The sequence below is a fragment of the Pelodiscus sinensis genome, chromosome 6 (assembly GCF_049634645.1).
Source record: "Pelodiscus sinensis isolate JC-2024 chromosome 6, ASM4963464v1, whole genome shotgun sequence".
In the NCBI taxonomy this organism is placed as follows: Eukaryota; Metazoa; Chordata; order Testudines; family Trionychidae; genus Pelodiscus; species Pelodiscus sinensis.
In genome coordinates, this window is record NC_134716.1 from 127,840,441 (window position 1) to 127,858,426 (window position 17,986).

The 17,986-nt window shown below is 50.1% G+C and overlaps 1 protein-coding gene across 1 annotated transcript in view; it reads right to left on the reverse strand.

Annotated features, from left to right (window-relative positions):
- Positions 1-17,986, reverse strand: part of CNTFR (ciliary neurotrophic factor receptor) — a 474,842-nt gene that overhangs the window by 420,371 nt on the left and 36,485 nt on the right. The gene's annotated exons all lie outside the window — the stretch shown is intronic.

The following is a 17,986-nucleotide window of genomic DNA, read 5'->3' on the forward strand; positions in this document are numbered from 1 at the left end:
GGGGCTACTATAAGGTGGGTGCATAACTATTTGGAAAACAGTTCCCAGAGGGTGTGTCTACACAGCACCCTAAACTCGAAATAGCTTATTTTGAAATTTGGCACATTTACACAGCGCCAAGTTTTGAAATGATGCACTATTTCTAGACTTCCCTTCACCTCTGTGGAACAAGGGTTACAGGGATGCCGAAATAGCACACCTGTTATTTCAAAAAAATATTTCAAAATAACGGGTGGCTTGTTAAGATGCAGGGTAGCTATTTCGGGATATCTCCGGTATCCTGAAATAGCCGCACAGTATAGACGTACCCACAGAGTAGTTATCAATGGTTCACAATCATGCTAGAAGGGCAAAACGAGTGGGATACTGCAGGGATCAGGGATCAGTTCTGGGTCTGCACATGTTCAGTATCTTCATCAATTATTTAGATATCAGCATAGAAAGGACACTTATAAAGTTTGCAGATGATACCAAGCTGGGAAGGGTTGCAAGTCCTTTGGGGGATAGGGTCAAAATTCAAAATGATCTGGACATAAGGTCTGAGGGTCAATAGGATAAAGTGTAATAAGGACAAATGCAAAGTGCTCCACTTAGGAAGGGACAATCAGTTTCACACACTCAGAATGGGAAACGACTGTCTAGGAAGGAGTATGGCAGAAAGGGATTTAGGGGCCAGAGTGAACCACAAGCTAAACATGAGTCAACAGTGTGACGCTATTGCAAAAAAAAGCAAACCTGATTCTGGGCTGCATTAACAGGAGTGTTGTGAGCAAGACACGAGAAGTCATTCTTCCGCTCTACTCTGTGCTGATTAAGCCTCAGCTGGAGTATTGTGTCCAGTTCTGGGCACCGCATTTTGGGAAATGTGGACATGCTGAAAGAAGGAGGTGCATAGAAGAGCACCAAAAATGCTGAAAGGTCTAGAAAACATGAGCTATAAAGGAAGACGGGAAGAATTGGGTTTGTTTAGTCTGGAAAAGAGAAGACTGAGGGGGACATGATAACAGCATTCGATTATCTAAAAGATTGTTACAAGGAGGAGGATGAGAAATTGTTCTCCTTAACCTCTGAGGACAGGACAAGAAGCAATGCATTTAAATTGCAGCAAGGGAGGTTTAAGTTGAACATTCGGAAAAACTTCCTGCCTGTCAGGGTGGTGAAACACTGGAATAAATTGCCTAGGGAGGTTGTGGAATCTCCATCTCTGGAGATATTCAAGAGTAGGTGAGACAGACACCTGTCAGGGACATTCTAGAATATGGTGCTGGTCCTGCCACGAGGGCCAGGAACTGGACTTGGTGACCTCTCAACGTTCCTTCCCATTCTATGATTCTACTTTTTCCACTCAGAAAAACAGATCATTATTAAGAAAGATCTCAAAAATCTGTACATTTCTTTCAAGCTAAGATGCAGTGTCACATGAAAACACAGGGAAATTAAGGTCTTCCCTCAGTCATTTTGATGCAAAAAACAGGCCAACCTAGCAGAAACGAGAGCTGTCTTTTCTCCTTGTCACTTTGATGAAAAACCAAGCCAACTTTGAAAGAAAAAAAATTGGAGCGGAGGGAAATTTTCCAAATTTTAATTCCTTGAAATTTCAGCAGGAAAACTCCCCCACTGTGTGATTTTTTGATTTAATTGGTCCTAGCGAAACATCTTGCAAAACGGTGGCATTTCAGGATTGCAAACTGATCTAAGATTTTAATGGTTTTGACTTATTGTGTGCACAAAGCATCACACCAAAGGTGTGACAGCTTTTGCTTTTTACGCATGGCTGAGCCTGCAGGTTGTGGTAGGAGTGTTTTGTATGCTGGGGAGCTCTGGGAAAGGAGTTACAAAATTGCATATCAACTGAGGCCATGTGGAGACAGCAGGTGAGCTCAGTATGACAGGGAAAGACTTTTTAAACCAGTCCCTCTGGCACTGTATAGGTGCTGAGCTGCTGTTTCAGAGTGACACATGACAGCTAGAGGGACGTTCTGTCGGGCGTAAAGAGCCTATTACAGAGCAGCGAAGATGCAGCTTTCAAAAGTGATGGAGGACGCCAGTTGGGTCTCCTGGGAGGAAAATAAAATCCAAAGGCCCTTTGCCTCGTTGATTTCTGACACTCCTTCGCAGCGCCTTAGGACTAATTCTCTTTGCCTGTAATGCCACCTACTGGCAGGGCCTGCTTGGGCATGGCTTAGTTTTGGCTTGGGATTTCGGTCGAGAAGTGGTGGTGAGGTCTGGATGAGAAAGGCAGCAGGCGTGGGCAGGGGGGATGCTCAGCCAGCAGAAGAACTTCAGAGAGGTACATTGAGGGGGAGAAAAGCCATCTATCCAGCAGTGTCATTTTATCCATTAGCAAAGCCAAGGGAAGGGTGCAAGAACCAGCCACAAAAAAATGCGTGAGCCACAGGGTATAAGAGGTCCTTGTTGTTATTTTAACTCTCTGGGTGCTCACCTGTTACAGTGAGAAGGTCCATATAGTAACCAACCGAGATGCTGCATAGTCCCCTAGGTGGGGCAGTGGATTGGCAATTAGAACACCCAGGGTCTAATCTTGACTCTGCCACTGCCCTGCTGGGAGACCTTAGTCATATCGCTCCCTCGGTTGGTGCCTCAGTTTCCCCTCCCATTCATTTCCTGACCTGGTTGTCCTGTTGGTGAGCTCTTTGGGGCAGGGACTGTCTCTGACCATGTGTCTGCAGCATGTGGCACGGTACGGCCTGGCTTTTGGTGGGCACGTCTAAGTGCTCCCAAATCATAATGGTAAGGTATGCAGCAAGGCTGAATAAGGGTGGAACATTCACTAAGCTTCCACTCCACCCAGTCAACCCACCCTTGGGAGCAAGGGTTCCAGGTCTGCACATTTGTAGCTGCGGCTGAAATGTGTCTGAGCTGCCGGAGAAAGAAGAGATGTCCGTTTCTGGGCTGATCCCTGAGACCAGTGTGAAGTTCAGCTTTACAAGCTGGCACTGAGATATAAAGGCGAGCAAAGGGTGGGTGAGCCAGTCCCCACACCCTTCCCCGTGTTCTGTTATTTTATTACTATTTGTGTTACAGGAGTGTCTGGAGGCTTTAAGCAAGATATAGGCCTCATTGTGCTCGGCACTTGTGTGAGAGAATCCCTGCTCTGCCCCAGACATCTAAATAGACCAGGCAGACAAAGTAAGGGGGCAGAAATAGTGGTTCAGAGAGAGAAAGTGACTTGACCAAGGTCACAGAGCAGGGCAGTGGCAGAGCCAGGACTAGAATTCTCCTGTGTGTCAATGCATTGGCCTGGCCACTAGGCCGTGCCCCCTCTGCTATTGGAATTTCCCCAGGCCAAATTCCCTGGGTCTTTGCTTCAAAGGTTTTGGGTGCATTGGAATCTAATTGTCGCTGCACTGAATTGTGGTACATGCGGTGTTTTCCTCTGTTTCCCGTGAGTGTTTGCCCTTGGCCACGTAGCCCCCAGCTCAGCCATTTGGGATCCGCCGCTCCTTGCATCTCAGGACTTCGCACGCTCCCAACATTCATCCATTGACCCTCCGGACACTGCCTGGAGCTGGGAGGAGGGATTCGCAATTCTGGGGAGGTGGCAAGCCAGTTTTCATCTGTGCTTCAGGGTTGGCTGATCATGTCTGATGAGCCGACATTCAGCCACCGGTCTGCAACTAACACGTGGGAAATCCAAAGCAGGCTGTCCCAGTCCTTAGGCCCCACATAGCCCAGTGCATGGATTTAGCTCCTTTTAGCCTTTCCTCGTGAAGTTCATCGCTCCATCTCTCGGCTCATGCGCGTTGCTTTTCTCAGAGTGCCTGGAAATAAGTGTAACCCACACACCTAGGCTGTGTCTACACTCGCGGCTTCTTGCGCAAGTACAGCCATTCTTGCACAAGAATCTGCAGAGCGTCCACACGGCCCGCCCGCGCTTGCGCAAGTAAATTTACAGTACGGCGTGGTAAGAGGGGGTTCCTTGCGCAAGAGCTATGCTCTTTTTTGACTGGTGTAAGCCCTCTTGCACAAGAGCTCTTGTGCAAGAGGGCAGCATGGACGCTCAGCAGGGATTTCTTGCGCAAGAAAGCCCTATGGCTAAAATGGCCACCAGCGCCTTCTTGTGCAAGAAAGCGTCCACACCGCCATGGGTGCTCTTGCGTAAAAGCACAGCGTGCACATGGCAGTGTGGACGTTTTCGTGCGCAAGAGTTCTTGCACAAGAACACTTGCACAAGAAGCCGCGAGTGTAGACATAGCCCTAGTGTGGTTTGCTGACCAATGTGGTGGTACCTAGACCACAGCAACAGCAAAAATCAAGAGATCTCCACAGCATGGGCTGGGAGCCAGTTGGCTTTTAGCAGTGAGGGTCCTATAGTAAGTTCCAGAGGTCCCAAGTTCAAATCTGCCTGGTGGTGGTTACGTAAACACAACCTAGTTGGCTCATGGCACAATCCATGAGCATGTTCAGCTGTTAACAGAGATGCTAATGGGTTAAGCCCACCCGGGGAGAAGTCCTGCTTGCTATTTAGACTGACCTAGCATTGTTGGTGGAAGTATCATCACTTGAGGTCCTTCAGCCCAGAGGGGATTCCTCTTGCAATGTCGTAGCTCAGACAGAAGGCACAGACTCCTTGCTGCTAGCGGTGGGCCGGTTCTCCGGTCTGTGAATACGTGGTCACACTAGATGTGATGGATGGAAGGGGGGGCTACCCTTTTCTGGATATCCCAGCCATGCAGTTAACTACATTGCTCGTAAGAGTTACACCCGGAGATAATGGGACCTTCAGAGTCACTCGGAAGTGTTGGCAGGAAGTCAGGAGAGCCAACGAAAACAGAGTGTCACTTTTGAATTGCAAAGCAGGGCCTTCCTGCTGCAGGCTTGTGTGACTTTAAGAGGGTTCAAAAAAGAGCTAGATAAATTCATGGAGGTTAGGTCCATCAATGGCTATTAGCCAGGATGGGTAGAAATAGGGTCCTAGCCTCAGTTTCTCCAGAGGTGGGCGACAGGGGAGGGATCACATGAGGATCCCTCTGGGGAATCTAGTATTGGCCACTGTCAGCAGACAGGATACAGGGCTAGACGGACCATTGGTCTGACCCAGTCTGGCCGTTCTTATCAGAACAAGATCTGTGAGGGAAGAGTTAAGCCAGGAACAAGGCGTGGAACTGCCAGCGATAGCCAGGCCTAGGGACAGACTGAACCTTGGAACAACAGAGATGTGAGTAGAACAGGGATTGTTTAGTCAGATACAATCAAGTTATTTTCTTTATTTGGGGGTTTGCTGAACTGATTCCATGTACAGGCAGTCCCCGGGTTACATGGATGTGACTTACATCGGATCCCTACTTACAAACGGGGTGAGGCAACCCCACACTAGCTGTGCCCCCCCCCGCAGCAGACTGCCGAAACGCGCCGCGGTCCCGCCGCCCGCATCCTCCGCAGCGAGAAAAGCCGCTCCACGTCTCCCTGGTCTGCAGGACTGAGGGAAGTGAGGTGTGGGAGAATAAAACTGAGCTCTGGAGAAATGTTTGGCTAGAGTTTCCCCTACAATATGTACCAGTTCCGACTTACATACAAATTCAACTTAAGAACAAACCTACAGTCCCTATCTTGTACGTAACCCGGGGACTGCCTGTACTAATTCCCCATACATTGTCACTTTTAAACTGAATCCCAGAGAATCCCAGCAAAGCTCTGTGCTTTCATTCTGCCTTTTTTCAGTTGTGGTGTGTCTAGACAAAAGTGGACTTTTGTCAACAAAACTTTACCTGCGTCTACACTACCGCTGAGTTCTGTCGACATAACGTCGACAGAACTCAGCAGTTTTGTTGACGGCGGTAAACATCATTCTATGAGGAATAATGCCTTTTATTGACAGAGTTCTGTTGACAGAAGGCGTTATTGCATTTATACCATCCTTTGCGTCTACACTCTCATGTCGACAAAGCGGCTTGCTTTGTCGACAGAACTGGCTGTAGTCTAGACGTGCTTTGTCGACAGTATCTGTTGACAAAGCCTCTGTCGACAAAAGCCTATAGTCTAGACATATCCTTGCTCTGTAACACCGAGAAACCTCGTATGTTTAAGTATGTCTTCTTTGTGTTGTGCATAAAATCACCCTTTTAAGTCTCTGATCTGATTCCTGTGTCCTAGAAAGCAGGCAGTTCTGTGAGCCTGTGCCTAAGACGAAGGTCAGCTATGAAGAAATTGAGGTTTGTTTCTAAGTTCTCTCCTGAGGGCGGGTTAAAGAGCCTGGCTACCCTACAGGGAGAAATTCCCAAGTCCATTTTCCTGGAGTCTCAAGGGGTTTTTGCATTTGGGTGATGGCAGCATCCCTCACAAGGTCAAGGAATCTGTCACCGTGGGAACTTTTTAAGTGGAAGCCTTTAGTGGCTGGGTATTTTAAAGTCTCTTCTGGGCCCCACCGTCTGCACTCAAAGTGCCAGAGTGGGGAATAGCTTTGACACTAGAGGATCATAATTCATAGAATCAGAGAATACTAGGACTGGAAGGGACCTCAAGAGGTCATCGAGTCCAGTCCCCTGCCATCATGGCAGGACCAAATACTGTCTAGACCATCCCTGATAGACATTTATCTAACCTACTCTGAAATATCTCCAGAGATGGGGATTCCACAACCTCCCTGGGCAATTTATTCCAGTGTTTAACCACCCTGACAGGCAGGAAGTTTTTCCTAATGTCCAACCTAAACCTCCCTTGCTGCAGTTTAAGCCCATTGCTGCTTGTTCTATCCTCAGAGGCCAAGATGCACAAGTTTTCAGGAACGGCTCTCATGTCCCCTCTCTGTCTTGTCTTTTCTAAACTAATCGTCCCATCTGGCCTTGAAATGTGTGATGTGTGAAGGTTGGGGAGCGTGGCTTTGGTCAGTAGATTTAGAACAAAAATAGTGGTTTTGTAACATTATTGCATCCTCTCACTAACCCCAGATTCAGCTTCTTGATGAGATCACCACCACGCTTCTCCCACCCTGGTGCTGTCCTCTTCAGCATTGTCTTCTATTACTTGGCACGGGGGAGGCCCCATCTGGAGTGTTGTGTCCAATTCTGGGCCCCCACTACAGAAAGGATGTGGGCGCATTGGAGAGGGTCCAGCGGAGGGCGGCCAAAATGATTCGGGGGCTGGAGCGCATGACCTATGAGGAGAGGCTGAGGGACTTGGGTCTGTTTAGCCTACAGAAGAGAAGAGTGAGGGGGGATTTGAGAGCAGCCTGCAACTCCCTGAAGTGGGGTTGCGACGAAGCTGGAGAGAGGCTGTTCTCAGTGGGGGCAGGTGGCAGAATGAGGAGCAATGGGCTCAAGTTGCAGTGGGGGAGGTCTAGGTTGGAGATTAGCAAAACTATTTCCCGAGGCGGGTGGGAAACTCTGGGCTGGGTTCCCTAGGGAGGGGGTGGAATCTCCATCCCTAGAGGTGTTGAAGTCCCGGCTTGACCAAGCCCTGGCTGGGCAGATTGAGTTGGGTTGGTTTTGCTTTGGGCAAGGGGCTGGACTCGGTGACTCCTGAGGGTTCTTCCAACCCTAGGATTGTATGATTACCTCTGTGGTTCAGGCTGCTTGCTCTCATGGAGGTGAGTCTCAGCTGGAGCAAATCCTTCCCCTAAAGTGGGCGTCTCAGGGCAGAGACCTCCTCTTGCAGCTCAGCCCAGAAAACCTACAGCAGATGGCACCAGTTGGGTGGGTCAGAGTGTTTGAAGTGTGGACAAGCTCCGAGACATGAGAAGCTCAGGAGAAGGCAGAGTGGACAGGAGGAGGCATGGGGCCACGGGGCTATGCAGATGCCCCGGTTACCCAGGAATCTGCCCGTTTTGAGATTCTACTCTCCTCTGTCCCAGCATTTTCCTTGACAATTCTGTGAGGGCAGCCTTGCCTTGCAATCCTCAGCACCTTACCAGCATTAGACCCGACAAGGCACCATCATCCAGCTATTTCTATTAGGAGGGAGACAGATAAGACAGAAAATCTCATAATGCCGCTATGGAGACCCACAGTACGCCCACACCCGGAACACTGCGCACAGATCTGGTCAAATATTAGAAACGGACAAGAGCAGAGCCGGGCAATAAAATGATTAGCGGTATGGAGCAGCTGTCGTATGAGGGGAGATTAAAAAGACGGGGACTTTTCAGCTTGGGCGAGAGATGACTAAGGGAGAATGAGAGAGTTCTAGAAAATCATGACTGTCACAGAGAAAGTGAATCAGGAAATGTTATTTACTTCTTCCCAAACCACAAAGACCCCATGAAATGAATAGGCAGTAGCTTTAAAAGAAAGAAAAGGAAGTATTTCTTCACACAAAGCACAGTCAACCTGTGGAACTCCTCGCCAAAGGATGTTGTGAGGGCTGAAAAAGAGGGGAGAATGGGCAACAGGGTACGGATCACTGGATGATTCCCTGTTGTATTCATTCCTTTGGAAGCCTGGCATTGACCACCGTCCGCATAGAGGACACCCAGGATGGCTGTTCTTATGTTCTGGCTTATGCCAAGATGTGAAGTTCCAGTTCTAAGTCCCGCCCTCTTGACAGGGAACAGACAGCTTTCCACCACAGCTTCCCAGATCCCAGAGGTACGTCTCACCTGCAAGGAGGAGGGAGAGAGTTTGGCGACTGGGTGGCAGGGGAGGAGAATTCTTGGCTGCTAGAAGAGACACAAGCTAGGCAGGAAAGAGGGAGGTTGGTGGGAAGGGGAGCAGGCAGGGAATGTAAATGAGTGCCCAGTGGCAGAAGTTTCTTGCCCCGGGATGAGCATTGCAAGGGGAAGAGGTTTTGGGCCCCCGATTCTTTCTACACGCTCTGGAGGAGAATGCACAAGCAAACAAAATTTTCTGGGGCAGGGAGATGGGGGCCGGAGAGGGGTGTCAATTTCCCCCAAAACTTTGTTCATTCCAGAGAGATCATCATGTGGGGCCAGACAGGGCAGTTCAGCCTCCGTGTGGTTTTGTTTCCTAAGGACCCAGTGTGAACGAAACCTCTCAGGTGGTTTCCTTTTTAGATTTAAACATTTCCCCTGCAGCCAGTGTTACAGGCCCAAATTCGCCATCCTTGGGTGAGGGCATGGGAGCCGTCAGTGAAAGGGATTCGAAAGAGGAAGTAAAACTGACCGGGTTCCTTTCATAGGCAGCTGATAATGACTTAGTGGAGGGCGGCCAATGAAAATGATGGTGCATGTGTGTGCGTGTTGTTTGATTGTGATGTGTGTAATAGTTTTAGAAACGTTTAAAAATGCAGGCCAGGTCTATACTCAGGGAGAAAGTCGACCTAAGCTACGCAACTCCAGCTATGAGAATAGCCTAGCCGGAGTCAACGTACCTTAGATTGAAATTCCACAGCATCCCGTGATGGGAAAAACTCTCCCATCAACTTCCCTTGCTCCTCACATCCCCATGGAGTACCAGAGTCGACGGGTGTACCATCAGTGGGCAACTTAGCGGATCTTCCTAGATCTGCCATGTCAAACCCTGGGAGCTTGACCTCCGGAGTATCGATCTCGGGCTAAGAGGAGACAAGGCTTTAGGAACCTATATCTCAGGGATTAGTCTATGGGACTTAGGCCAGAGCTACATTAAAGGGAACCTCAAATCACGATACGTTATTATGTATCTGGAGTCTACGTACCTTGTTCCACGTTTCCCCACAGCAGGAGCCGTTGCTCCCATCAGCTTCTCTTACTCCTCACAGAAGCCGGAGTACTGGCTGCCGGGGGGGGGGGGGCGCCCTCTGAGCTCGATTGAGCAAGTCTTAACTAGACTCACTAAATTGAACTCTGGAAGATCGATCGCAACAGTGTCCGTCTTCCGTTTAGTGAGACGGGGCCTTAGTATCCTAAGTCTCTTTTGGAAAAGACTTTTCAAAATTTTACCCTGGATGTTTTGCTATCTCCCCAACAATCTGTTTTCTCAGACCCACCCCGACAGACCCACTGTTTTCAAGCTGATCTTCCAGAGTGTGTCTACACTGCACCCTTACCTTAACATACACTACGCAGCACCACATTTCAAAATAAAGTGCTATTCCTAAGCATCTCTCAACCTTCATTGGAATAGCGAGCCCGTTATATTTTAAAATAATGGGCATGCTCGAAAGATGCAGCATAGCTATTTCAGGATACCTCTGGTACCCCAGAATAGCAGTGCAGTGTAGATATAGCCAAAGGGGCCTCATTGCAAGATTAGGACCCTAAACTCTTTGGAACACAGCCTACGCTGTCCTGTATGTGTAACCACCACCAAGCAGACTTGAACCTAACACCTCTGGAGTTTAGTGTAAGCACTGCCACAGCTTGAGCAACAAAGCCAGCTGTCTCTGAGTTTAGACTGTAGAGCTTCCTCATTCTTATCTCTCCCTGTAAGTGGTCTAAGTGCCACTGAATGGGACAGTGACCCACGGAGCCGAAACTAAGGTTTTCTATGCCTGGGGCAAGCTACTGAACTGCGCACCCCTGCCCCAAAATGATAAAATTCTTAATTTTTTTGTATTAATTTTATTCATTGCACATGTTGTTAATTGCACATATACTGAGATTGCAAATAGATGATAGTTATTGAGATTGCAAATAGATGACAGTAAAGGTCGAAATGAAATAATATTTTAAGTTTCTCATTTTTAATTTCGCGTCCCTACAAGTACTGTGCCTAGGGCAAGTGCCCCACTTGCCCCACGCTTGTTACAGCTCTGGTGACCCACACTACATGTGAGGGTTACATACAGGCAGCATTTGCTAGAAGGCCCACACCCGGATCTGACCAATCTGTGCAAAACTAGTGAGCAGAATCGGGGAGGGATGGGGATACATTCTGTGGGCCTCTAGCCATTTCGTACCCACCAGCCAGACCCCGTGGTAAAGGACCCTGGGAAATAATCTGAGGCCCAGCACAGATTTTTTTTAACATTAAAGTTTGGGATAAAGGGCTTAAGAATCACACCTGACAGGCTGCAGCTTTTCCGGGAGAACCCAACCGGAGTCTCTCCCCCAGCCCGTGTCTCCCCCAGCTCTTTGTAAACTGGCATGAGTCTGTGTCTCTCCTAGCAGATGCGGTCGCAGCCTGCGACGCAGAGCAGCAAACGCAGCGGGGGACCATTAGGTTATTATTTCAATTAATTGTCTACATAACGACGCTCATGCAAAATAGAGGCTCAGCACCAATTAGTCAAATCAGCCGCCTCCAGCCACGTGAAGGCGGTCTCCCCGCAGCCAAGCCGGCGTCCATAAACAGGGCCTTTCAAGGTCACCTGTTCTTCTGAGAGGCAAGGTTGGTGGGGTGGGGGGTAGGAGGTGCGGGAAGGAAGGGCATAATGACTCATGAGCCTTTCGCTTGGGCCTCATCCTGATCTCCTGTGAATATGAGTCATCCCACCCATGTAAATCCAGCCCCAACCGCTTTATAAAGCAAATCTAGCTTGCAGGTAGGCGTTTGTTGCTGTTGGCATGGGTTTTTCAGGCAGGAAATGCCATTTCAGCAAAAATCAAAAGTTTTCGGCAAGAAGATTTCAGTGGGGTTTTCTATCAGGACACTCTACGCAGCGCCCGATACTCGAAATAAGTTTCGCCATTTGTCCTACGCAAATCGCGTCACTTATTTCGAGTCTATTTCGAAATACAGCGCTATTTGGAGCCATCCCGTACTCCTCATAGAATGAGGTGTACAGGGACGGCGAAATAGCGCGTCCGCTCTATTTTGAAACAGCGGATGCGTTCCAAAGACGTGGGGTAGCTATTCTGGGATCTCTCTGGTATCCCGAAATAACTTTGCGGTGTAGACATACCCTCTGAATGCAACACTTCCTTTTGTTGAGATGACCCGAACCACTTCTGCCATCGTTGTCGTTCGGGACTGGCCTCTTGGAGGACTACATTTCCCACAAGGCCACATGGACTCATCTCTGTGCAAGATTTGTGGTGCATCGTGGGATATAGTTTTGTCCTGGTGCTGAGCCCATGTGGGAGAAAGGGAAAACAGGGTCCTTGGCCTGACAGGTATATAGTCGGAGAAACCTGTGACTTGCAAAGTGTAGGTGGAGCGAGAGAGAGGTGTCATTCTATGGTCACAATTGTATCCCGTTGCTCCCAGTCATCTCGTTGTTCCCCAGAGCATCAGCTCTTTCCACCCATTGTCTTTCCCCTTATACTCAGGGCAGCAACTGTTCGCCGACTGTTCTACACACAGGTTTTGTACCAAATTAACAGCACTGATTCTAATACAGGTGTAATTATAGCAATGCAGCCCCCATAGCGCAGATACAGCTGAGCTGGAAGAAGAGGGATTTGATGTCAGGATAGCCTATTCCGGCACAGGTATGGGAACAGACGTACCGAGCTAAACTTCTCTGTGTTGGTGTAACTGTCTCTATCCTGGAAGAGTGGGGGTTACTGGTCTGCCCCGAGAAGTTCTCGCATTAGACACCTAAACAGACAGCTGGTTTCTATACTGCTGTATCTTAGATGAATGCGCAGCCAGGACACGTAAAGTCCCTCTGGGGGCGTTTACACGGCAGCGTTTTTCTAGAAAAGCAATACTTGCATCCACACTTGCGTTTGACAAAAAGTCAAAAGAGCAGATGGGTTTTTCCAATGGCGGTAAACCTCATTCTACAAGGAAGAAGCCTTTTTCCAAAAAAGGCGTGTGTGGACGCAGAAGAGGGAGCTCTTTCGGAAGAAGAGGCCTCCAGGAAATTACACAGGTACCCTGGTGGCCACTGTGACAGCGTAATCGGGGTTCCCCTCCGATCCTGCACCCCCATAGCAGCAAGAACAGACTCCACCAGCCAGTAGAACAGAGGGGTTTATTGCTTCTTCAGGATACAACACAGCACAGACATGATGTGGCTACAGGAGTCTAGGCCAAGATGCCTCAGACCCCGGAAGTTAGGGGGTCCATCGCCCCACCCTAGACCCTCAGCTTACGTTGTTCCCTTCATGTTTTCCAGCCAGAAACTGACCTTTCCCCCGACACCTGCTGTTCGTCTCCGCCTCCCTGCCTTTGTCTCTCCCCCTAGGACATGGGTTCCCAAACTGGGGTGTGTGCCCCCCTGGAGGGGCGTGAAGAAAATCTAGGGGGGGCACGAGGCAACCCAGCGTCCCCCCACATCAAGTTTTGCTGCCCCGGTCAGTTTCTTTTTTTTTTTTTGCTGTTGGGGGGGCGGCATGAGGGTTTTTCAAAAATCAAAAAGGGGGCGTGATGCCGAAACGTTTGGGAACCACTGCCCTAGGAAGAGGTTTGCTAAGTGCCCAAGCTGGGGCTGGGTGTCTGGGCCAATACTCAGGTGGGGGAGTGAGTGGGAATCACCCATCACAGCGCAGGGGAACCCCGGGTCACAGAGCAGACAGCCCCCCCATGACGTCACAGCCACTCCGTCCAGGCGAATCACAACTTACATGCGAGATCGCGTCCAATCAGCGTGCACGCTCTCTTCCAAAAAAGCACATCACTTTCTCATTGCACTTTGGCTGTGTGGACGCTCTCTTTCGAAAGACGCTTTTCCGGAAGCTCTCTTCTGGAAAAGCTTCTTCCGAAAGAAGCCTGCAGTCTAGACCTAGCCTCGGCAAGACCGACGTCAAGTCCTTTTACAAACCAGCGTCGTTCCGTTGGTACAAAGCCCGAGTGCAGACTGCTGTATGTCGTAGGCTGGTACAGTGCCTACCACGTTACCCAAATCAATCTACAGCGCTGAACACAATGGGGCCCCGTCCGAATGCCATGCGCACCTGCGCCGTCGTAACGCCACCATTGCAAAGTTCATGGTTTTGCAGACTAGCCGCTGACTATTTCTGCTTGGATCCTAGCCCCTGCAGGCCAGGAAGGTCAGTGCTGTTTCTCTCCTAAACGCGTCTCATTCGTTAGCGTGGCCAGGGCTGGATTAAGGCATGGGCTAGCCGGGCGACTGCCCGGGGCGCCAACCTATGGGGGTGCCTGATGGCAGCTGTAAGGGGCGCCCGGATCGCGGGCTGCAGCAGCTCCCAGCGGCCACCCTGCAGCGGCTGCCCGGGGTGGGGGCCGCGTTAACCCCCGCAGTGCCCTTCCCCCCATGGCTGCGGGGCCCTCCATGGCCAGGCTTGGCCCCCCCGGGCTGCGCGCCAGAAGCGGTATCCAGGCTGAGCCGGGCCGGGCACATGTGTCCTGCCACTGCCAGCTCCGCGCGCCTGCCCCCACGTGCCAGGGCGGGGCCACGCAAGTGCCTTCCCCCATGCACCAGCACAGGGGCGGGGCCGCGCATGCGCCCTCCCCCAACCCGGGGTGCAATTAAACTGTCTGCCTGGGGTGCCGGAATGGCTCGGTCCAGCCCTGAGCATGGCAAAGAAAAGTCCCTCGCCTCGTGGAACACCTGTGAATACTGCCTACAGATGTGGTCTCCTCACCTCAAAAAAGATATGCTGGCATTAGAAAAGGTTCAGAGAAGGGCAACTACAATGATGAGGGGTTTGAACCGGGTCCCATATGAGAAGAGATTAAGGAGACTAGGACTTTTCAGCTTGGAAAAGAGGAGACTGAGGGGGGATAGGATAGAGGTCTATAAAATGAAGACTAGTGTGGAAAAAGTGAACAAGGAAAAGTTATTTACTTGTTCCCATAATATAAAAACTAGGGGTCACCAAATGGAATGAATAGGTAGCAGGTTTAAAACAAACAAAAGGAAGTTTTTTCTTCACACAGTGCACAGTCAATCTGTGGAACTCCTTGCCTGAGGAGGTTGTGAAGGCCAGGACTATAACAAGGTTTAAAAGAGAACTAGATAAATTCATGGAGGTTAAGTCCATTAGTGGCTAGTAGCCAGGCTGGGTAAGGAATGGTGTCCCCAGCCTGTTTGTCAGAGAGTGGAGATGGATGGCAGGAGAGAGATCGCTTGATCCATGGTCTGACCCACCGGCCATTCTTATGTTATTATGTTATTACCTGTTCGGTTCCCTCCCTCTTAGGCACCTGGCGCTGGCCACTGTGGGCAGACAGGACACTGGCCGTTCTTATGTTCTGTCTGCAGCGCCGCCATTCAGAGACTCCCGGCCTGACGGGCTTCAAATTAAGTAGGCGAATTCCACCCCGGACACACCTCTAACCCACCAATCCCCCGGCTGATTGTAGAAGAGGAGCCCCAGCCAGACCTCCCAGGAAAACGCTGCCGACCTAAGTCTCAAGCCGTGGGGCCCATACAGAGAGCAACGCCGCCGAGCACAACCGGATTTCTGCTCAAATCCTCAGCCAAAGGACACTGCTGCCCCCTAACCGCCAGCTTACCCCCTTCCCTGACAGCCAGCTCCGCCCGTCCCCGGCCCAGCCTGGGCATCCATCCAGGACACAGCAATAGAGAAACAGACCCATAGTCTCCTATAGACAACCACCTAACTTCAGGATGATTCTTACCAACAACCACAGGACATACCACACTAATACCCACCCTGGTACCTTCCCTTGCAACAAACCCCGTTGCCAGCTTTGTCCACATATTCACTCTGCTGATACCATTATTGGACCTAACCAAGTGAGTTCTAAGATCAAGAACACATATTCCTGCGCATCCAGAAATATAATTTATGCTATCATGTGCCGAAAGTGTCCGTCTGCTTTGTACATTGGACAAACGTCTCAGACACTTCGCCAAAGGATCAATGCCCACAAAACAGATATCAGACAGGATCACAAAGAAAACACAGTTTCTTGCCATTTCAACCAGAAAGGACACTGTCTCAACGACTTAATTACCTGCATCCTGCTTCAAAGGCCTTTTAAGACTAGACTTGAAAGAGAATTCTTTGAACTGTCATTCATGCTTAAATTCAACACTTTACACCCAAGTTTGAATAAAGACGCTAATTATCTTACTCATTACAAAGATAGCTTCCCCAATTATCACCTTTAATATCATTAGCTCACAGACATTTACCTCCCCCCCTCATCCTCCTTGTGTTCTGAAATGTGATTTGTCCTTTTCATATGTGTTCATTTTTTAATTGTATCCTTTGGTATATATGGTTGTGACTATTTTCTTCCACTATTTGATCTGAGGAAGTGGGTCTGGCCCATGAAAGCTCATCATCTAATAAACCATCTTGTTAGTCTTTAAAGTGCTACATTGTCCTGTCTTTTGTTTCAATAGAGAAACAAGTTGTGTCAGTCATCCCCAGGCTACACTAGGAGGTTATTTCAAACTAAGGCCCCTTCGATCGAATTTGTAAGTGGAGCGTCCCCACAGCCACGGCCGTTCTTTCGAAATCGGGCCCCCCGCTTTCCTGGGGGAATCACGCTGCTTCCGAAATTGGAATTTCGAAATAGCGGCAGAGCAGGGGGTGCCAGTTGACGGAGCAGGGGGTGAGGGGGCTGGGGCCACCGGAATTGGGGGACAGGGAGGGGGTAACCAGGGGATTTGCTGACAGGGCTGGGAAGTGGAGCAGGGGTTAGGGGATTTGCCCGCAGGGCCTGGGGGGCGGCACTGCCCATGGCCGGCACCAGGCATACACGGCATAGGGCACAGCCGATATTCTGCGTCTGCCTAAGGACGGCCCTGACCCCCGGAGAGGAGATTGGGCAGCGCGAGCTGCCTGCCGCCTCCCCCGCCCGCCTCCGGGCAGCGCCACGCAGCGAGCAGGCAGCGCAGCTGGGGAGGAGCGCGGCAAAGGCAGCGCACTATGCTCCCAGACATGGGGAGCGCCCACCTCTGCCTCTCTGGAGACCCCCTTCCCAGCCCGCAGGGACAGTGCCTGGGAGGGGGGGCTGACGCGTTTGTTCTGCAGGAGGCCACGTTCAACCCTTCCCGCCGGCCGGGAGAGTGGAGGGGCCCCTTCCAGAGATGCAGGATTCAGGATTCAGGCTCTTTTCTCCAGGCCAGAGATGGCTCCGAGTTACTGTCGCGGCTGAAGAAACCTCACAAGGCTCAGAGGGTCACTTTGGCTTAGCCCCTCCCTCCCCAGATACCAATGGGCAGCCTGGACTTGAGCCATCTCCCTCAGCCAGGACCTTCCCTTTGGGGCTCCCATCCCCACCCTGTCCCTGGCTAGGACTAGGTGGAAGTGGGCGTCAACTACCTGGAGACACGCCCACCATCACCAGGGTGGGTGTAACAAGCCTCGGGATGTTTTTCCCAGAGAGCAGGAGGCAGGCAGCCCAGAAAAGAAACTCTGCACCAAACACTGTAGGGCAGCCCAACCAGCCCAGGATATGAGACTAAGGGGGAATATGGAGACTGAGGGGGGATAGGGTACAGGTCTATAAAATCATGACTGGTGTGGAAAACTGAATAAGGAAAACTTATTTACGTATTCCCATAACATAAGTACAAGGGGTCACCAAATGAAAGCAGGTTTAAAACAAACCAAAGTTTTTCTTTATACAGCGCACAGTCAACCAGTGGAACTCCTTGCCAGAGGATGCGGTGAAGACCAGGACTTTAACAGGGTTCAAAAAAGAGCTAGATAGATTTATGGAGGTTAGGTCCATCAATGGCTATTAGCCAGGATGGGTAGGAATGGTGTCCCTACCCTCTGTTTGTCTGGAAATGGGTGACAGGGGAGGGATCACGTGAGGATTACCTGTTGTGTTCCCTCCCTCTGGGGCATCTGGCATTGGCCACTGTTGGTCGACAAGATACTGGGCTAGATGGACCATTGGTCTGACCCAGTCTGGCCGTTCTTATGTTCTTAACCTTCTCCAGCATCCTCAAGAAGCGTATGGTGAAGGGTGAGAGGGTAAAGTTAAACCCTCAGCAACATAGCCGAGAGTCGGCTGGTAAGACCAACCCCTTGTCTTACAGAGAGGATCTGACCGAGGATCAGCAAGGGAAAAAACGCTCCTCTCCTGGAGACCAAGGCAAGCTCCCAGCTACCATGGCAGGATCAGTATAGAAGGGTAGAGAGGATCAGATATTGCTTTATTATGTGGCACATATTAGAGGCAGCTAGTTGTTTTTCGGATTTCTGTGGGAAAATGCCATTTTCAGTGACATCCTAATGAATGGCAGGAACTATTGATTTTCAGCACACACAAAAAAAAAAAAATCCAAACAACCCATTGGTTTGCTACTTTGC